Source organism: Sinohyriopsis cumingii, chromosome 7 (assembly GCF_028554795.1).
Source record: "Sinohyriopsis cumingii isolate HCF-2022 chromosome 7, ASM2855479v2, whole genome shotgun sequence".
NCBI classification, from domain to species: domain Eukaryota; kingdom Metazoa; phylum Mollusca; class Bivalvia; order Unionida; family Unionidae; genus Sinohyriopsis; species Sinohyriopsis cumingii.
This window is the reverse complement of record NC_142967.1, coordinates 43,966,321-43,989,782: the sequence shown is the minus strand read 5'-3', so window position 1 is coordinate 43,989,782 and position 23,462 is coordinate 43,966,321. Positions and strand designations below refer to the sequence as shown.

At 36.9% G+C, this 23,462-nt stretch overlaps 1 non-coding gene across 1 annotated transcript; it reads left to right on the top strand.

Annotated features, from left to right (window-relative positions):
- The first annotated feature begins 22,797 nt into the window (after positions 1–22,797).
- Trnap-agg (transfer RNA proline (anticodon AGG)) lies at positions 22,798–22,874 on the top strand. The gene has a single exon. It is a non-coding gene; the product is annotated as a tRNA-Pro (tRNA).
- The last annotated feature ends 588 nt before the right edge of the window (positions 22,875–23,462 follow it).

Sequence of the window (23,462 nt, the reverse complement as noted above, 5' to 3'; positions counted from 1 at the left end):
TACATGTTGAGATCATTCATGTTACGCACTGTGTATCAAAGGATTTATTGTTTATGGCACAATTAATCTTCATGACGATATAAATAATTCATTTGAAGTATCTAAATAGGGCATACCTTGCGTAATACAGTATAGTTATATCCACTCTCCAGCGAATCTAATCAGGATATCTCATTTGGCTCGTTCGTTCGTGTGTCCATTCGATCGAAATTTCTTGTGTGATGGTTCGGTCGTTCCTTAGCTACACGTTCATTACACTAGTAACATCCTGAGCTCTGTATCATCTGCAATCTTAGGTGCATCTCAAAGAGGGTAACTCAACTATACCAAAATGAAGTAACTGTGACCTATATTTTAGTCTTAGGTTACTTTGAAGTACCAATCTGTTCATTCGTTACACCTTCAATATCTAGAATCTTATTTTACTTACACTCGTGAAATCCGGTATGTGGGACGATCTTATGGACAGTAACTCAACTATACCAAAATGAAGTAACTGTGACCTGTGTTTTAGGCTTAGGTGATCACTGAGTTACCAGTCTGTTTATTCGTTACACCTTCAATATCTTGAATCTTTTTTTACTTACACGTATGAAATCTGGTGTGTGCAACGATCGCATGGAGAGTAATTCAACCATACCAAAATTAATTCAACGTAATTTATTTATCTGACATTTTTTTTAGCCGTGTATAGCTTACTCCCTCAGTATCTTCAATATTATTTCAGCTAATAAAATTGAGAGATGCATCTCAACACGAGTAACTCAGTCAAACCTAAAGTAGGTCACTATAACCTATTTTCCACCCTTTATGGTCATTTTTAGTTTCAGCGATCCGTTCATTTCACTCTCAAAATCTTGGACCCTATTTTATCTACGTTTTATGAAAATCTGCATGCAATTGCATTTAAAAGAATGTAGCACAAAAGTACCAATAGTAGGTAAATGTGGCCTAATTTTTAGAGTTTGGTGACTTTTGTATTTGTTTGCTATTTATTCATAATATCATCTGTATCTCAGGCCCTATTTGACCTACATCCATGGAATCTAATTGCACATATGCACCTCTTAGCGAGTATCAAACCATATAAAACTTGTTCACTGTCTCCTAATTTTCACGCTTGAGTGACTTGCATTATTTTTATCTAACCAATTGTTACACCCGCAATATTCTCACCGCTCCGGTTGCCTAGTGGTTGGAGCGTCCGCCTCGAATGCGGGTGGTCGTGGGTTCAATCGCCGGCCGAGTCATACCAAAGACTTACAAAAATGGTACTAACAGCTTGGTGCCCAGCATTAAGAGGCTAGTGTTAGGACTGGTCGGCCTGGTGTCAGGATAATGTGACTGGGTGAGACATCATGCTACGTGTCTGTGGCATGATGCCCCAGTGCTAGACATCACTATAAACTGTCACACTGCAGACATCGTAGCGATATGACTGAAAAATTGTTAAAGCTACATTAAAAATATAAATCACACACACACACACACACACACACACACACACACACACACACACACACACACACACATATATATATATATATATATATATATATATATATATATATATATATATATATATATATATATATATATATATATATGTATATGTATATGTATATATATATATATATATATATATATATATATATATATATATATATATATACACACGCGCGCGCGCTCAATATTCTCCACCTTATTTCACCCACACTTACCAAAATTGACGACTGGATGTGGCTAAAGGAGAGTAATTTCTGTATTTCAAAACCGAGTCACACTTTCTACCTTAGTAGCCTTTTTATCTTAGGCATTTGGTGTATCTAATCATCCATATCTAAACTAATCGAACCGTATTACGAACCCGCACTGATGAAACTTTGTTGACGAATCTAAATGATCAGTATTTTCCAATAAAATGTTTCTTTTCTCTACGTGGTGCTTCAATAATTAGATAAGACACATAACTGATATGTAACAGGTCGCAATCCTTGACAGAGTAGACTGGGTCGGCTGTCATTGCATATCTATTTGCTAGGTTTTAAATTCCATTGCCGTGGCATCAATCCCCACTATCAGTCGGTTTTAGTATCTGAGACTTCAAATGCACGCATTATGGCGATGGAATTCGTATTTACAAGTCAACGTCTTTTCTTGCATTGTATTTGTTAATTAATTTGTGTGGGGTTTTTTCGGGGTGGGTGGGTGGGTGATCACTTTTTAAGTGAGAAAGTACATAAAAAAATGTAACTTTATGGTGAAGAAAACAGTTATTCGCTTTTAATTTACTAAAATTTAACTACAACTTGAGTTAAGTGTACACATAGGTAGCATCACCGTAAAACTACATTTCACGTATTTCAGTGAAATAATTTGAAGTACTATGAGATCAACGAGTTTACATACAGTAGAAATGATATGTTGATTCCAACACAACCAGTTGCTCATTTCGATAGCACATGGAGAGGTTTTCCTTCATCGCTCATTGTCCCAGCTCTACAGAAAAGGGTCCAAACAAACCCAAAAAATTCGAAATTTATGAGACCCTCGTAATATCAATTTTTTTTATATCACAATTTGGTTTCATTCAGGCTGCATTTATGGAGACTGTCTAATGTTTGTTACGTTTCTATGATAACGTATTCCTCTTAGTACTAACGATGGAGTTATCTTGCGTTTTGAACTATCTCAGGAATCACCAAATGATTGTAGAGGCAAAGGCTATTTAGCGAAGTCATGCTTGTTACATAGACACAATGCATTCGTACTATTCTTTAAACACTACCTTTGAATGTGAAGGCACCATTCTGTATTATTTGTCATGTGTCTAATTTTAATTACCAGCTAACGCTATAATGGGAGTGACAGAAGAAAGACGCCTAAACACTATTGCAACCCACTCTGTGCCATACCAACTAAATTAGCGACTCTTCTATCTGTCGATTTAATATCGAATTTAGGATAGTATTCATACGCCAAGCAACTCGGAGGTCACGTCTTTATGTTAAGATTAACAAAATAGTTCCATACACTTGGCTCCATTCCTTCATTTATGTTCATGACTTGCAAAGGTCATCCTAATATATATCTTATTGTTATTTAAACTAAGTTCAGTTCTTCGTAAACAAAATTTGTTAAATGTGTTTTGCATAGCGTAACATTAACAATGTTTATTGGAGCACTTACGTTGACAAATCTACATTTTGGAAGATGCGTAGTTTTGCAGGTTGTTAAGCTCCTCAATATAGGAAGTAAATTGTGTTTATAGTCCTCATTCCCATAATGCCTAAATAGAAGTGATCTATTTTTCAAAATACAAAAAAAATGTGAATTATTACCTTCAGGAAATTTGGTGATGTAAAATTGAAGACACACACACACACACACAGAGGCGCGCGCGCTTAGGCATCTAATAAGAAATTAATATGGGCATTTTTTTGGTTTATTTTTTAATTATATACCGCTTTCATCTTACAGTTGATGACACCTATGAAGAAAAAAAAATGAATTGTTATGTTCGCATCACATATCCAGATTTGGAACTAGTGTATTTGTGTGTTTGCGCGCGCAGTAGCGCGTGTACGTGCTTGCGTGCGTGTGTGTGTGTGTGTGTGTGTGTGTGTGTGTGTGTGTGTGTTTTCAATGACGTCTGCTCTTACCCGGAACAGAAAAATGTGTTTTTCTAGTTGCAAAACCAGTTATAATCGTGCATGTGTACTTTGAACACCAGCTAGTTGCTTTGTACGTTGGTGTCTGAAAAGACGGCATATCCAGGTAGCAATCAAAACAATATAATGGGATACAGTAGCGGTACGAAAACACGGAGCGTTTGAACAGCAATTAACTTCACATCGTACCTATTACGCTTTATTCTGGGTACGGTGTTAGACTGGATACTGTCTTTGTGTCCAAATCATTTCTACTTGCAATATCATCCGCGTGAAGATTACCTTTCAATATTTAGAGAGATTTTTCGAAATGCCGTGAAAAGGTATCGTCCGTGTATATCCAAGGCATTTGATCGCTGAAATGGCGTCATACTTTGCTCCATAGGAAAACACGGCAAAAAAATAAAAGCATCGCTTTCCAGAATAGTATACACAGAAAAATAACGTGTCATACATTTTGTACAACAACTAGAGCACATAATGACGTATTATTATTAAACGGATGTTCACACTATCCGAACAAAAATTTATTATAGAATACCAAAGAGTGAAACCAAAATAAAAATGCTCTTCTACATTAAGTGTGTGTGTGTGTGTGTGTGTGAGAGAGAGAGAGAGAGAGAGAGAGAGAGAGAGAGAGAGATTAACGTAGCTTTAACAATTGTTCAGTCATATCGCTACGATGTCTGCAGTGCGGCAGTTTATAGTGATGTCTAGCACTGGGGCATCATGCCGCAGATATGTAGCATGATGTCCCACCCAGTCACATTATATTGACACCAGCCCGACCAGTCCTAACACTATCCTCTTAATGCTGAGCGCCAAGCGAGGCAGCTGTTCATTTTATAAGTATTCGGTATGATTCGGTCATGGTTCGAATCTGCGACACCCTTCCACCCATCCCGCATCCGAGGCTGGAGGAAAATCAGATATAAGGTGGCTCTCTACACTGTCGCATTTTGCATAAGGTTAGAATATCAAGAAAAATAATTTTCAGGGGTTTCCTCACTGGTTATACTGACTATTTAAACAAGACATTGTATATCTTAGGTATCGTTCAAAGAACCTTTAATTCCTTTAAAATTTGGTATATGATTGATAGGTGTAATATGAGTTATAGAGTATACAGCTTGGCCCTACTTCAGATGTGCACCTTTGAAAAAAAGTGCTAGCTCCACTTGGTCATTTTCACTTCCTGAACTTCAGAGGTAAATTGTAAAAAGAGAAAAAAGAGTCAATAACTTTTTGTACATTTCATATATTTGGATATTCATTCATTGCACTTTCATAAGTTGGTATTATCTAGTCTGGCAAAATTCATTTTCCCTATTTTAATAGCTGCTAAGGATAGTGTACTTTAGACTAATCAGGCTGATTGTGTGAGGACAAGGGAGCAGTCATTTTAGTTAACAGTATGCTAGGATCTTGTACAATTTCCAAAAGTACAGTATCCAAAGAAATGTTAGCCACATTACATCAAAGCAGCATAGAGTTATGCCAACATTCTCTCCACCGTGCGTGTTTTAAATGCAAACAACTTCACCTTAAATACGTCACTCTCTCAAAAGTACATAATAACTTCTGAGTGGCCCTAAATGAAACTATGAAGAATGTTGAAGTATATCTTTAGCTCTTCTGTCCGAAGGTAAAATAAGACTATGGTGTAGCCCAGCGACGGCCTTGCGCTGTTCGTAACACTTATTTGTGTACACTCTAGATGCTTCGCTTTTCATTATAATTTTGTACGCAAGCTTAAATCATCTAGATCTCGCGAGAGTTTTATTATGAGCAAAATCAGTACATACTACCGATTTGATCTTGCATCTGATTGCTGATCTTGTAAACACTTACAAAAAAACCCCAACATAATTCTGATTAGAATTTTATCAGGCTATCTATATGAACGTATACCATGAAGGAGACCATTCATGAACGACATCCTCGCATATTTTTGGAGTGATCTTGCATCTGATCCATTAAGTTTGTAAATGCTATAAAGGCCTTACTTCAGATCAGATTTTTGATCAAACTTGACATGTATGCTTCAATCACGAAGATCGTGGATGAGTCGGATTCTTATCACTGTGCACCGTCACAGACAACCACACCATAATGATCACATTCTAACAATTGAACAATTTTCTTTAAATGAATACCATGAATGACAAAACCTATCTCTTGTATCATACTGAAAGAGAGTGGAAAATGCTTAAAAATAGATTGCGACTACATTCGTGGGTACTGAACTGGAAGTAATAATTGTGACCTGAGTTCAGTTCCACGGGCTGCATGTATACCTTATCGTGTGCCAGATAATTTGGTGCTAAACCAACAACAGCAGCAACATTAACAACAACAACATCACTGTTGCGAATAATGTTATATAACGCAGTATTGAGTCCACACTTCTGTAAATTAGCCCGGTTTAAGTGTCACATAAATTATATCCTTTCAGTTTTAAAGACAAAGCGCCATTTTAAGTCACAAATATAAATTCTTTCAAGCCCACTTTCTGTTTTATTTGTGGAGACCTTTCAGCCCTATCAAAGCATACGGAACTGATTAGAACAATGGAGATGTCCCCTCATTTTCCTAATGCCAAATGATTTTATGTCTGTTTCTGCCCTGTCTCTCCCAATCTTTTATTGTGCTTTCCCTGAAGAAAAACATTTTAAAAATTTTAAAACTGAATCCTGAATTACGTTGCTTTTGAATTTAATATAATAAAATTATTATATAATTAAATGGTCTCAAAATCTTTCCAATTTTGACTGTTTGAGCATACATGCACGCACACACACACACACACACACACACTTTTATGCTTTCCCGTACGGTAGGTTTGCCATTTATCCGTTTATGTCTCCATCTGTATTGTCAGTTATTCAAATAGCAACCCTCTCCTCTCTACTCGAGGACACTGCTTGCTATCGTCAGTGCCAGGGTCGTAGAGAGCGATCACGTGCCCTGGGTTAAGAAACACCCGGGCTTCTTCTAGTTCTTGTTCAAACAAAAATTTTCTTTTCTAAAATTAAAAAGTGTTGTTCGGCCCGATCCCCCCACCCCCACCCTCTTAGACCCTGATCAGTGCTTCCTACACTGCAGGCAGAGACAGCAAATCATAAGTGATCTTTAACCTTTGTTGTCTATTCTGTATGATGTTATTATCTCCATAAATGTGCAGGATGTTTTTAGTTGAACTTGAGAGTTGTTCGTATTATAATGTGTCGGACGACAGGCCATAAATACAGTGCCAGCGATGGATTTAGTGTGAATTACACCAAGGCGCCAGGCGAAGGGGGGGGGGACACTGCTTTGAGCTTTTGGGGGGGAGGGACCAGTTTTATGTACAAATTTAATACCGCAATCAGCGACCTAGTATAAAAAATCATAAAAAATCAAATACAAAAGTGAGGTCAAAAAGGTCCATATTTTTAGATACCTATATTAAAACAAAGCATAAGAATATTATTCACTTGACCAGAGAAGTCAATGGCAGTTGATAGCAGAAGAAGTTTATGCACCCCAACCCCTATTTTATACATGCATTTTTCACATCCAAAGGCCGTTTTTGACAGCATGTGGTGCTCACAGTGCAAACGCAAGCTCTTTCCCTGAATGAAAATTTTGAAAAACATTCTCTACTAAATAGTTTGATGCAATTCAGAATAGTTGTCATCCAAGCCGATTCTGAGATATTCTACTTGCCTTGAACCCACGTGTCTACTGCTATGGGAGGCTAGCTCTTCTTCCTAGCCGACTATTGGTATTTCACTATCATCATACTGCAGAGCAACTATGGAAAGTGTACATGCCTGACATCAATTTCAAGAACAACACAAGCCCGAAACACCTAGTTCACAAATATGTCCATATCTATAAATAGTAAACAATAATAGCTGAAAAAGTCACACTATAGCCTTAAGTTAAGAAATTTGCCAGGGGCCAATTTACGAAACTGGACCCTGCCACCTTTATTGCAGCTGAAATTTTCATAGTATTTCACCTCGCATAGCGTAACGAGGCCAATTCTTCACAAATATTATATTTATGTGGGTGAGGTGGAGGGACAGAGGTTGGCAACTGACATAAAGACTATTATCTGTGGCGAAGTAAGAGCTCCATCATAGAATCTTGACCCCTGGCGTCTTACATACATACACACATACATACATACATACATACATACATACATACATACATACATACATACATACATACATACATATATACATACATACATACATACATACATACATACATACATCAAAGCACCATGATATTAAATATTCAGTAACTTTACATCTATTCACGGTCATGAATAAACTTGTATTTCTCAGTATAGACTCCTCTGTGATGCAAGCTTCTGTATGCAGAAAATCACAGGAGTCGCGACATTCCTTTACCTACATGTGTGTGAAACAGGTGCTTTCAATTCCGCACGTAACGATTCAGGTGCTTTTTTCTGTAATGAATGTTCCCAAGTCATGCCTGTAAAGAACTGAAAGTCCACAAATACAAAGATAAGCTCTATTTTTTAATTTACAAATATGATAAGCTGATAAAAGATTCATGTTATAAGTTTCTCTATTTTGTATTCAACCAGCAACGACCTCCAAGACCATATATATATTTTTTTTTATGTTCACCCATGTTCAGACTAGTTCCATTTTTCCACCGAATTATTACCGTGAGTCCTGTGTCTATATCTATATATTTACCGACATCACGGTACGGAAATATTAAACCGATGACTTTAATTACTCTATAAATGGTAAACTGTCAAATCCGTATCCAGTGTATTGTGTATACATTAACCAATATGCGAAACATCCCTCCCAACATAGTAAACGACATTCTGTACACGCGCCCCTTATGCGCGCGCGCACGTGCGTGTGTGTGTGTGTGTGTGTGTGTGTGTGATTTACCAGGCAGCTGTTTGTACCATTTTTATAAATCTTTGGTATGACTCTGCCGGGGTACGAACACGCTACCTCCCGCATCCGAGGCAGACGCTCTAACCATTAGGCCATTGGAGCGGTTGGCCCTTTCATGTAATATACCTTATATTTTACAATGTATTTACTCTCCCACTGAAAATCGTTCTGAGGCAGACAAAATATATTCCTTGGGGGAAGGGGTATTCACGAATAGAACATAATGTTACATCTATTCAAACTAAATTAAACATGCATATGTGGAACCACTATAGAGCCGTTGTTCTAAATAGGACTCGTGGTACTAATTCAACTCTCACCGTAAATCGATAACGTATGGAAATATCATGATATTAAAAATTCAGTAACTTTATATTTCGAAACGTTCACGATCAAAGCTATTTTTTTATTACTGTACACCCATCCTTAATGCAAGCTTTTTCAACTCAGCACATAAAGAATCCAGTGTTAATTTCAGTTGTAAGAATTACAAAGGATTGCCTGTAGAAAAACTGAAATTCCAACAGTAAAGCAAAGTCTTTATTATTTTCTTTTCAGTTAGAAATAGGATAAGCTCTCAAAAGATTCATTTTACTCACTTTTTTCTTTTCCTTATCAACTAATCAGTGTACTTCAAACCGTATAGATTTTATTTTATATTCACCCCTGTCTAGACTGGTTTCCATGTTGTTGTTTTTTATTTAAAAAAGTACCCTGGACCTTTTACAGATCAGTCTATCTCTCTTGGCGCCTCATTACAGATCCATGTAATATCAACATTCCTTAATTATAGAAGAGCACTGTTCCCTGGCCCAAATGTTTATAACATTTGTACTTGCAAATGTGGAAAGTATGTTACTGATGTGTTCTCCTTTTGTGTATTTTAGTGTGTTAGTTTATAGATCGGGTTTCTCCAAACATAGAGACCCCGTGTCCCAAAAATAGTATAATGATGTGTGCCCAATGTGCGTTATTTAGTTATTTCCTCTCTCTTTCTATTCGGGGATGTTGTGAAACTTTATTAATGGTTTGAAACATTCATTGTGCTTATTCTCTCTGATGGAATAAAGTCTACACAAAATTAGTATTGTTTTCTGAGGGATTTGTTTGCCTGTCATTGGGAATGAATTGAGGCCGAGCAGACAAGTTCTGCGGATGAATACCGACAACACTACGTGCCGTAAAAAGACAGAGAAACGTAAGTTAAATGCAGGAAAGGAACAACACATTGGATAGTTTGTATTTAGGAAATACTTCGGACTTTTCTTTGCCATTTAATAGTACCTACCGCAACTTAATTTCCTCTATGGTAACTTGTATAGCCATCAGGTCAAAGATGTACGCGTAATATGGTTTTTTTTTATTGGTCTGTGTCGACAACGAAGTATGTAAAGATGGCGTCCTCCATTAGCTGGAATATTTTTTCTTTTTTCTTTCATGGGTATGCTAACGTTAATGCTTACTGCATCGGTGGTACTTAGTTTGCAATGCGATATGCACATCTTGATCGCCCAATAATGTAGCTATGCCTTGGTCTATTGCGCATAATATAAAACCGCCCCATTTAATTCTTCCTACACATCACCCACCCACCCATCCTGTGAAACCTGTTGGCATTACCAAAACCCCTAAATTTTCCGATATGTTTGCTCTAAAGTATGCTTTATATTTAAGATTCAATTCACACGGTAAAAACATAAATGTTTAGCTTTGTCCTTAGATGCTGACATTTTCGCTCTACTGTCTGTTCAAAGAAAATGTTGGAGCCCTTGCAAGTCAAAAGAGCATCAAAACTGCTTGCTCTCTTGTTCTGTTTATTTCTCCGTCTTGATAACTTCAAGATAGCACAATTTAAACTGCATTAAATGAAGTAAATTGGTCTTAGCTTCGACTCGTAGAGTTCCGGGGATTAGGATTAAATAAATGAGACTTCTTCTTTGTCACATCTGCACCGAACGTACGGCTCAAAACAATTCACCTTTCCCTCGAAGATTAATGCAGACAAATGACTGAAGTTAAGAGAACTAGGTTTAAACACAGGTATTTCGCACAGTAAAGCGTGTTTTAATCTGAAATGGGACATTTCACTCAGCAAAGCGTGTTTCAATCTGAAATGGGGAATTTCGCTCAGCAAAGCATGTTTCAATATGAAAAGTGACAGTTCGCTCAGCAAAGCATGTTTCAATATGAAATTGGACAGTTCGCTCAGCAAAGCGTGTTTCAATATGAAATGGGACATTTCAATCCGTAACGCGGGTTTCAAGATCAAATGGGACATTTATTAGAAGATAAAAACATGAGAGCATTATGGTTTTGAATCAAAAGCTTGCAAATAAATTTAGATATCTTTTATAAGTTATTCCGTTAAATAAAAAAGACATGTAATTACTTTTTTTAAAAATACGTTATGTCTGATATTTATATGATATCCTGAGAGATCAGCGCGCTTTTATAATTGGCTGTTTTTTGGGAAGGTACAGACATCTTTTATTATTCAAAGTGCAGTGCACTGGATATATTCATTTAAAAGTTAACTCGTACTGCACACAACGATAACCCAGCTATGCCGTTGCATAATGTGCTGGTAGAACAGAGTCGGTTTGTTTGTTCTACTGATTATTCTAAATAAACTGCATAGAGCTAGATCTGCCGGAACATTATGTGGCCGCAGATGTGGGCTTCTGCAGTTTGCAGTTGGATTGGACCTATAAGCGAGAATATACGGTAACGTTTGATTCACATAATTTACAAACTGTTATTTCTTTATATATAAAAAAAATTGTGATGGCGATTAAATGTTTCCCTGTCATGTCTTAATGACGAACACGGGATCCGGATATATGTTTATTCATTGCTTTTTCACTGCTGTTTACACGTGTATCCCTTTCCATGTATTGAAATAAATAATTGCTTTTACCCAGCTTTCCATAAAAGATTCTAGATGCATATTGAAAAAATACTTTACTGTCGATGGAAGATTAAAACATGAAAATAAATTTAAACATCACATGCTCTCACTGACAGGTGTTGCCTAACCTTCTGGTGTTTTTATAATCGCCTAAGAATTTTAGACGAGTACTTCTTGCTGTTCTGTATCGACAGATGAGGTAACTTTGAAACGTTAATAGTTTGGGAGATAAAAGCACTTTATAGAAAATGGTTTCGATACATACTCACCTACACACGCACATATAGACAGACGGGGCTTCTTATATTCCGCTTTGATTGTATGCACACATTTTTACTTTTGTATTGTTTTAAATAGTGATGCTATCTTCTTCTACTTCTATGTAATTTGTAATCCGGGTCTTTAAGTATGCGAGATTTAACAGTTACGTTACGAATTAAGTACTGTGCGCTTTTATACGGATATGTGAAAGATTAACTTGCAATTCTAAATATGTTATCCTTTCAAAATAGCGACACTATTATGCATACATGCATGCGTCCATCCGTCCATCCATCCATCCATCCTTGTAAACATGTTACTAATAATTATGCCATTAGTTAATGTCAAAACGTACGTAAGCGTCCATTTATAGATCCTATGCAATGTACGTTCTTTAATATATTAAAATAGGTTATATGCACATACGAAATCCAGCTATAGATAATCACTACAATTTACAACCATGAATACACTTTTACAAAAATGATAGATAAAATCATGTACATGGGGTTACAAAAACTATAGATATACATGACACTCTACATTTTCACTGACGCTATTACTCAGGAATACAGTTACTTATTATAGAGTATATGCTTTACAATTGAGGGTGAAACATGCGTCCGCGTATGACGGCTATATATAACCTTCCAAGATTATGTGTAGTATTATGTCCGCGTAGAAACAGCTACATGTAACCTTCCAGGATTATGTGTAGTATTATGTCCGTGTAGGAACAGCTACATGTAACCTTCCAGGATTATGTGTAGTATTATGTCCGTGTAGGAACAGCTACATGTAACCTTCCAGGATTATGTGTAGTATTATGTCCGCGTAGGAACAGCTACATGTAACCTTCCAAGACTATGTGTAGTATTATGTCCGCGTAGGAACAGCTACATGTAACCTTCCAGGATTATGTGTAGTATTATGTCCGCGTAGGAACAGCTACAAATAACCTTCCAGGATTATGTGTAGTATTATGTCCGCGTAGGAACAGCTACATGTAACCTTCCAGGATTATGTGTAGTATTATGTCCGTGTAGGAACAGCTACATGTAACCTTCCAGGATTATGTGTAGTATTATGTCCGCGTAGGAACAGCTACATGTAACCTTCCAAGACTATGTGTAGTATTATGTCCGCGTAGGAACAGCTACATGTAACCTTCCAGGATTATGTGTAGTATTATGTCCGCGTAGTAACAGCTACAAATAACCTTCCAGGATTATGTGTAGTATTATGTCCGTGTAGGAACAGCTACATGTAACCTTCCAGGATTGTGTGTAGTATTATGTCCGCGTAGGAACAGCTACATGTAACCTTCCAAGACTATGTGTAGTATTATGTCCGCGTAGGAACAGCTACATGTAACCTTCCAGGATTATGTGTAGTATTATGTCCGCGTAGGAACAGCTACATGTAACCTTCCAGGATTATGTGTAGTATTATGTCCGCATAGGAACAGCTACATGTAACCTTCCAAGACTATGTGTAGTATTATGTCCGCATAGGAACAGCTACATGTAACCTTCCAGGATTATGTGTAGTATTATGTCCGCGTAGGAACAGCTACATGTAACCTTCCAGGATTATGTGTAGTATTATGTCCGCGTATGAACAGCTACAAGTAACCTTCCAAGGCTATGTGTAGTATTATGTCCGCGTAGGAACAGCTACATGTAACCTTCCAAAAGTATGTATAATATTATCTCCGTGTAGGAACATCTGCATTTAGCCTTCTAGGACATTGTGTAATATTTAGGTACCCGTTGGAACAGCTGCGTGCAGCCTTCCAGGCTATGTGCAATGTTGAATCCCCAACTCGAACAGCTATTTGTAGCCTTCCATGGCTATGTGTAATATTTAGGTCCCAGTACGAACAGCTGCGTGGAGCGTTCCAGGACTATGTGTAATAATTACGTCCCAGTAGGAAGAACTACATGTGACCTCCCAGTTCTTTGTGTAATAATTATTTTGATTAAAAATCCTTAAGATATTTTGTAGTGGATAGGAGGGCATTTATATATTTTAGAAGCATATTTTTATGTCGTTATTTACAGATGTCTGATCTTATAATTATAGGCATCTCGGATACATCATAAAACACTATTAGCTAAAGGATGTCGCCAACAAAGAACAAAAAGCAATATTAAAGCCTAAACAGAAAATAACATGTTTATTGACTGTGAATGACGTGGAAAATATGTTTTAGCCGGTTCGGGAAGGTCGTTTGCACACAAAAAAATCATCCAGTTATTTCTTTCAAATGCAGCTATTTTAGAATAAAAAAGAATCATTACATGTTTCATGGTAGACTGTGTTTAGATTAAAGCCTAACGTAAACGAGAGTATCTTGGTGCAGCTGCACTTAAACTAATGCACTTGATATCATTCATATTATCGAAAAGTGAACAAAACTGAATAAAAACTTGATTAGTTTAACAATGTCATGGAGTATGCAGACTAAACCGTATCATTCAATGTCACCACGGTTCAATTAATTACATATAGTGACTGCAAATTAAGGGTTTTATTCAGATAATTGATAGTATCTTTCAACAGTAATTAAATTTCTATGAGGCATAAAATACAGACAGGGCTCGTGACGGTGCTATCAATTATTTCAAACATAAATGACAGATCTTTATTCATAATGGTGTAGCAGTTTGTTTGGAAATAAAATGAAGGGCCGTGTTGATCTTAATGATATCAAGTTTAAATTAATAATGAAACTAGACTGGTCATGGCCATCAATAATGAAAATTGACTGGTTGTGACAATCAATAACGCAAATAGACTGGTTATGACAATTAATAATGAAAATAGACTGTTTATGACAATTAATAATGAAAGTAGACTGGTTATGACAATCAATAATGAAAATAGACTGGGTATGACTATTAATAATAATATTCTTATCACGAACGTTTAATGTGTCTTTCTGAAGCATATTGGAGATACTGGGATATTAGAAAATGATATTATATATTACGTTAAAGGCTAAACAAGATGATTATAAACTCTTTATACATAAAGGTTATAAGATTTTGCTTGAATATATCCAGAATTATGAATAATGCAGAACAAAAGAAAACATTTCTAAATCAATGGTGTAATCTAATAATGTAGAATGATTGTGATATCCAAATATTGTGTTTTGGTAATAATGTACTAGGATGGTGATATCTAGATATTGTGTTATAGTGATAATGTAACATGATAGTGATATCCAGATAATGTTTTGACTAGAAGATTTGTCAAGATATCTTTGAGGCACTAAGGAACGCAGACAATGATTATCATGGTACATTTTTGTAGACAGAATAAGACAATTTTATCAGTGTCCATTACCAATAAAAACACGTAAAGCAAAGAAGGGAAGATTAAAAAAGGCTGGAACATAAGACTGGATTGCAGACTTATGGGTGGGAGATTTCATTTTGAACGAAATTTTCTTAAGATATTACTGGTATTCGAACCTGTGTTAGTTCATCTCAGGCTGTATGTAATTTCCAGATACCCGACCCATTACATGTGCTATGGACCTACGTATCAATAGCCTGGTAGCCAGTCTACTATAGTACTTCCTAAACACTCGGCACCATCGCCGAGAAATGTTGTTGTTGTTGTTTTGGGGCTTAACGCCATTTTTCAGCACATGATAGGCTATACATGGCGGCCAGTATTAATGGTGGAGGAAGAACCCGGGAAAACCCCGGAAAGAACCACCGACCCACGAGAAGCTACTGGCAAGCTTTCTCACATACCCACATTGGCTGAATCCTAGACTCGAACCGCCGCAGACAGAGGTGAGATGGCAGTGATCCGTAACGGAGAGCGCTTTAGACCACTCGGCCACTCGGGGCCCCTACGCCGAGAAATGTATGTTAAGAGTAAAACGAAGAGTTCCAAACATTTGGCCCCATTTCTTTGTTTATTCTCACAACTTCCTAAAGTCTGTCGAATATATGTCTTGATTGTTATTTGAAGTAAGTAAATATTTCCGTTAAAATGTGTACACTTGTGTTTTGCAAAGCATAAAATTGTACATTCGTTTTCAACTCTTCAGTTTGGGAGGTGCGTACTTGTGCATATTGTCAGGCCCTGTAATTCCGGAGGTAAGTAAATCTTGCTTGCAGTTCGCAATCCCATAATTCCGAGAAGTGATCAGTTTTGAAAAACACTAGAACTTAGGAAGTTTGCATCAGGAACTAAACAAGGCAAGTTACCAGACAAGATATGTCATAATCAATCAAATACAATATGGCGGATGGGCCGTAATAGTCGTGTTCGGTCTCAGAGAAGGAGAAATGGATAGTCTGTGCCTGGCCTTCTCAAACTGACAATTTTCGGTATCTCTATAAGCAGATTGATAAGCTCTTTACCTGACAATCCTTATTGACAATCTACGTAAACAATTTATATTGTTTGCTTCAACAGCTCTCGCGGTATGCTTTAATCAATTTTGTATGAAATGGTCTTTTCAGAATCCCGTCTGCTTGACTCGATATACAGCCAATTGGTTGCATTAGTAATTTGTTCCCAGACAAAAAAACTGCAGCATCTAAATACGTCTTCATGCCGAGATGTTAAATTATGGGCAAAGAGTCAGTATAAAATAGATGAATGGATATCACGCATTGCAACGCGAAGAGGACAAAAAAAGAAGAAAACAAGACCGACAGACACGCCGATCTCTCAGACACAATTATCGTATTGTGCAAACAAATATATTAATGTACGTGTCAGAAAAGAGCGCCCGCCTCTAATGCGGGAGGTCGAGGGTTCGAACCCCGGCCGAGTCTCATCAAACAAATAAAAACGTTACTAACAGCTGCCGTGAGAGGCGCTCAGCATTAAGAGGTTAGTGTTAAGACTGGTCGGCTTGGCGTCAGGATAATATGACTAAGTGGAACATCATGCTACATGTCTGCGGCCTGATGGCCCAGTGCTAGACATCACTAACTGACACACTGCAGACATCGTAACTATATGACTGAAAATGTTTTAAAACTACGTTAGAAATCCAGCACACACACACACACACACACACACACACTATTCGATTTATATTGGGGTATTAACCTATTGTTACATTTTAGGATCTTTAAAACAGTAACAAGAAAAGAGTGAAGACAACAAGCTTTGTAAAATTTAACAAATAATGTATTTTCCCTGAAAAACAAGGTAAAAATGAGAAATAGAACTTACGGTTCTACGAATCAAATCCAAAAATAATCCAGGAACAATTCAAAAAACAAAATAGAAGTCCTAGTAATAAAATGGCATAATGAAACTGAGCTCTAATCCCGATGAAATCCAAAATGAAAGGCGATGACGTATGCAATGGTCAGTGTCGTATTGATATGTCAACAGTTCTTTGTTGAACCACAGAAAATAATATTCCAATGTTTGAATTCTTTGTAAATTTCAATAACTGTCATTGTCCAAGAATTAATTTAGAGCACAAGTATTTCCAGAGGAAAATAATCTCTTGGAATTCAAATAATTTTGAAGAAAACTTAAAAATTCAACTCAAACTGGTAACAACAAAACACCTTTAAGTGCCAAGGGTTTAAAGCCCGACTGACTAAATTCTCTATAGAAAATAGTTATATACTAATTTAAGACGCAAAACAGATTACCGTATGAGGGTCACATGATCATATTTCTAGAATAACATAGAAGCTTTTGACATGCCTAATATCACGTTCTCCCAGTATGGCCTTGACTAAAACCAATGATTTTTACTCTGGGAGAGAATTAAAAAAAAATTAAAAGTTGTTTACTTCAGCTCTTACTGATTCTGAATCAAGGTCGAGAACTAGGTCACATTAGATACAAAGTTTCTAGTATTGAGTGTTTACGAAAAAAAACAGGTCAAACTAATTTCTGGAAAATGTCAAATCCAGTAAATAAAGTTACATTACAATAGCATGTAATGGAATTAGAAAAAATCTAAACAAACAAACAAACAATTAAACTAAGTCAAATATAAATTAAATGAAATATACATAACACTATATAGCAATGGCGTGGAACTCGCACATTGTGTTCAAGTTGCAACCCATTCGCAAACTCAAGATCCGCCTTTTTGAAACCCCAGTAGAAGGGGGGGGGGGGGTATGCATAGAACATTGGCAAGAAGTTTTCAGATGATGACAACGGAAGTAAAAATAAGGTATCATGCAGTTACTATCAATGAACCAAACAAATGGTGTCTCTTGCAGTCGCCCGACTTTGGTCTCTTCTCCGAAGTATTTCATCTTTTCAGTCATTATTATCAAATATTGATGCAGATGAACCAATATAAACTGCTCTTAATGACGTAGACAGAAAGTAACAAGAAACAGTATCACACTGTGATATTTTTTCCCCAATCTACAAGACATTTTGTTTTCTTTTTCTTTATGAAAGATGTTCATCATGCGTCAAACAATTCCCGAAATTAACCTCTGCGCCTTAAAACAATAATCGACGGCGACCATTCATATTTTCTTAAGATTTGGCGACATTAGATTTGTGCGCTGTTCTTGTGACTTTATGTCGCCCTCTTCCGCCTTGGATGAGGAAAGTCACGGGTTCGAACCCCGTGCTGAGTCATACCAAAACCTTATTCTGGCAGCAGCCTCGCTTGGCGATCAGCATTAAGAGGTTAGTGCTATGACTTTTCGGTCTGTTTTCCAGATGATGTTACATGGTGGGATATGAAGTCATTTGTCTTTTTCACGATGACCCATTACTAGACATCACTATAAACTGACACACTGCAAACATCTTAGCATTATGACTGAAAAATTATTAAAGCTACGTTAAAAATCCAAATCACACACACACACACACAAATATACATAAATACAAAGATATATATATATATATATATATATATATATATATATATATATATATATATATATATATATATATATATATATATATATATATATATATCGCCCTCCATTTCAAAGTAAGAAACAGAAAAAGCGAACAAGATTCACACGATGTGTAGATCCCGATCTTCAACCTCGCTCAAACTTAGATCAGAGCGAGGTTGACTAATTGGAAACGGAATTACTTAATGTCCCTGATTTCAAAAGTAAACAAACTTGTTCCACTCAGTACTAAACAGCCATGTCATGCTGACTTTGCATCAGCCACTCTTGTCAAACGGAAAACAATAACCTGTCACGTAATCGTCGGAAATTATATATATTTTTTAAAGAAGCCAGTCAGTTTTTAAATACATCTTAAAAATATATCGGAGGAAAAGAAAGAAGGGCCTTATCTGAATCAAAATGAGGAAATATTTTCGCTTGAAATCCAAATTATCAAATTATAAATGACTAACCTAGCTGTGTCAGTTCTATTGCCATTTTAGAGTGACAGTTGACACTCCAATCTCGTGTCTATCATGTGACCAGAAATGCAGGAAAGCATACATATTTCTGGTACTATTTGCAGGTACAAGCAGTCACGTAAACTTCATATAATGAGAATGCACTTCCGGTTTTATAATTACATTTCTGATGTTATATAAAGCTTGATTCAGTCGGGTGTAAAGTTTCATGCAGATCTATGTTATAAATAAAGCAAACTTCGATCCGATTCTAAACATCTCATAAACAACGGTATCTGGTTTCGAATAGGTGGAGAGAGAGAGAGAGAGAGAGAGAGAGAGAGAGAGAGAGAGCGTTAAATCAAATCGATTGACAGCCAAACATTTCGAACTGATGAAAGCCGAACGGTTCTTGATCACTTCTACCGATGCGGTCAGAGAGCACATCGATTCTGTCAGTTACTCTCAAAATGTCTTTTTTAGGTCCAAAGCAAAATGTTTGGCATTTGCAGAAAAAATTGTACCGACTGTTCATGCGTATGTACATCATAAAGTTCCCACATAACTTAGGTAACTAATTGTTCTAATTTAAGGTAAAATTATAAGACTGAAGCAACAAGCGTATGCTTCATAACAAAAATCACCATCTTGACATTGACAATTTATTAAATGCCATTATGTACGCATCATCTTGATATTGTCGAATTACATATGCTATTATGTACGCACCATCTTGACATTGACAAATTATTTTATGCCATTATGTACGCACCATCTTGACATTGACAAATTATTTTATGCCATTATGTATGGACCATCTTGACTTTGACAAATTATTTATGCCATTATGTACGCACCATCTTGACACTGACAAATTATTTATGCTATAAGTATTTTTAAAAAAAATGAGTATTTGATTCCTCGATTATTATGCGAGGAGCCGCCAATGAGGAGAAGATCTTTTAAACATGTCCCTGTCTCTAATGCAAGCTACCAGATTCTGTTTTAAACTTTCTCAATCTGTATTATCCTTTAATAAATGTGTTTTCAGTAAGATAAAACCTAGTCTCTCGAAAGGTTTCTGATCCACTTTATTACTTCTTTTTAATTATAACACAACAGCCTCTGTATTCTAGAGCATCTGACTTGTGATCCATGGGTCGCGGATTTGATACCCGCCCCTGTCAGCCCTGGTCCGCTGTCTTACTGTGTCCTTGGGGAAGGCACTTGGCTCCCATTTCCTCAGCACGATGCTGCTAAAACTGTGTTGAAAATGCCGCTAATAGCAACAGAAAGAAACTGAAGAGAACAATTTCATGCGATAAAAATATAACTGAATAATGCAATTGAAAGTGTTTGAATTTTAAAACTGGAGGAGATCAACATTCTACAAGTCTATTGGTCAATCCTCTTTAACAAATTCAATTTATTTTTCTCAAATTTATGTCAGAAAAGACTAATCAATGCGATTTAACATTATAGGTTTAGCGTACGTCATGTAAAAACCGTTGACTTGTCCCCGTTGACATATTTTGTTAGACAAACTTAAGAAACTTGTCAAGGTGGTTTGAGTGACAGACTTGTTAAATGTTGCAAAGCAATTGTTTTGGTGGATCCAATGTTTTCGCATGCGAAGCATATGTGAGACATGGGTATCTCTTTTGCGATACACATGCATCTTAGTTAATTCTTCATATTTTCTTTGCTCATTTTCTCGGAAACTGTTACAAAAGTTGTCATGAAGCTAGTCTGGTGTATTCGTCGTGAAGGATGCTGGTTATCACAGGCAAATGGAAGCAAAAAAGACCTATAGTTCATGTCTCAGCGACTTTCCTGGCTATTTTGAGTATACCTGCAGAGGAGTCGAGAAATAGAATTTTACGAAATTTTAGATATGTAAGTGGCTAAATTAACCTGTTGTATCTGCCTCGCAACAACAAGAGCCCTAAAGATGAATTAATGTACACTTAGGTTGACATATCGACACAAAATGTAGTTAAGTGCAAATGATTATATCGATAAATATGAGGGTGATAATTTTCTATCGATGACATTCAAAGTGTGAGGGACCCCTAGTGACCGACTAGTCTTATAGTCATCGCCTTTAACGGTCACTGACATCTCACCGCTGTCCGCGTGGGCACGATTCTCGGCCTCATTTAATGTGGGTATGTACAAAAGCTTTCAGAAGCTTCCCGTGGGTCACTGGTTCTTACCGGGGTTTTCCCCGGGTTCTTCCTCCAGCAGTTACACTGGTCGTCATGAAAAGCCTATCTTGCATTCATAAATGGCGTTAAACCCAAGAATAACAGCAAACCAATCAAAGTGTGAGAAAATATTTAAAATATATATTTTAGAATCTTATAAATACTTTTATGTAGAATGTATTGTGGGAAATGACATACGTAACAATTCTGGATAATGTAACGAAAACACATATCAGAGATATTTTGATATATTATGATGAAAACATTTTATAGCATTGCGCACGCGTGTGTGTGTGTGTGTGTGTGTGTGTGTGTGTGTGTGTGTGTGTGTGATTTGGATTTTTAATGTTGCTTTCAAAACTGTTCAGTTAGATCGCTACGATGTCTGTAGTGTGGCAGTTTATAGTGATATCTAGCACTGGTGTATTATTCTGCAGACATATAGCATCATGTCCCACCCAGTCACATTATTCTGACACCAGGACGACCAGTCCTAACATTACCCTCTTAATGCTGAGCGCCAAATGAGGTAGCTGTGAGTACCATTTTTATATATTTGGTATCACTCGGCCGGGCTTCCTACCCGCGACCTCCCACATCCGTTACAGACTTTCTAACCATTATGTCACCGGAGCTGTCGAGCGTTTATTTGCATGTATTTGATATCATCATATGTATGTGTAAAAGGAAATGAAACAGAAAAAAAAAATGATTAAAGCGAAATATCAGTTATTTTTGCATCAATGTTCTCTTAAAACATTTTAATCCATTTTAAAGTCATGTATACACCCACATTTTGCATAACAAATGGAAGTACAGTTTTGATTTCTCATCTAAATCAAAACGTAATCCTACCATACAACTCATGTGAGACCATACCATACAAATCACGCGAGACTTACCATACAAATCACGTGAGACCATACCATACAAATCACGTGAGAAAAACCGACCTATGGGTGCGTGAGCTATATCGGACATTTTGCCGCGAAAGCAATAATAGTCAACGCGGCTAATATTCTAACATGTCATCACTTCCGTTTCACCTCCTCTAGTAAAACAGCACAAATAATAAAAGATCAATTGAGAGTCGTTATTTTGGTGTAAACGGGATTTATAGTGACAAAAGCAAATTTGTTGTGCATCTGCTTCTCGAGCGACTACACAGGCGATAAGACACTGAAAGCAATTTAACCAAGATATAGCGCGAAGTCCAATAGAACAACAGGAGACATGCGAAACCTTTACAAACTATATAATATGATTACAATAATAAACAGATAAAACTAAAGTTTGAGTAAACCGGTGGGGCTACATGTGGCTTCACAGGCTATAATTTTAAAACAAATTAATCAATTTTTCGGATGCTTCAAATATAATTATCGTCGTGAAATAATACGAGCATACACCTTGGAATAAAAATTTGAAATTGACCGTAAGGAAAGTCCCATCCTCAAATATTTATGTACAAGCGGACCACTCCGGTGGCCTAGTGGTTAGAGCGGTCGCCTAGGATGCGGTAGGTCGCGGGTTCGAACCCCGGCCGAGTCAAACGAAAGACTTATAAAATTGGCACTAACATCTGCCTCGCTTGGCGCTCAGCATACAGAGGTTAGTGTTAGGACTGGTTGGGCTGGTGTCAGGATAATGTGACTGGGTGGGATATCATGCTACATGTCTGCGACATGATTCCCCAGTGCTAGACATCACTGTAAACTATCACAATGCAGACATCGTAACGATATGACTGAAATATTGTTAAAGCTACGTTAAAAATCCATATCACATCACATCACAACACCCTGATGAACAGCGATGCTCTTCGAAGACATACAACCCTGGTGAACAGCGATGTTCTTCGAATACCTGATCACTATAAACTGCCACACTGCAGACATCGTAGCTATATGACTGAAAAATTGTTAAAGCTACGTTAAAAATCGATCTCACACACGCGCGCGTGCGTGTGCAATCGCAAGGATGACGTTTGTTGATTTTGTATAGACTAAATTCAATGACGGAAATTTTTTTTTCGCCAAAATTGTTAACTTAAACATGTTGATTCATTGGAGAGCTTTCTCGCACACACACACTGGGCGAGCCCCAGACTCTGTCCACGTGGGTTACAGTCTCGGAGTC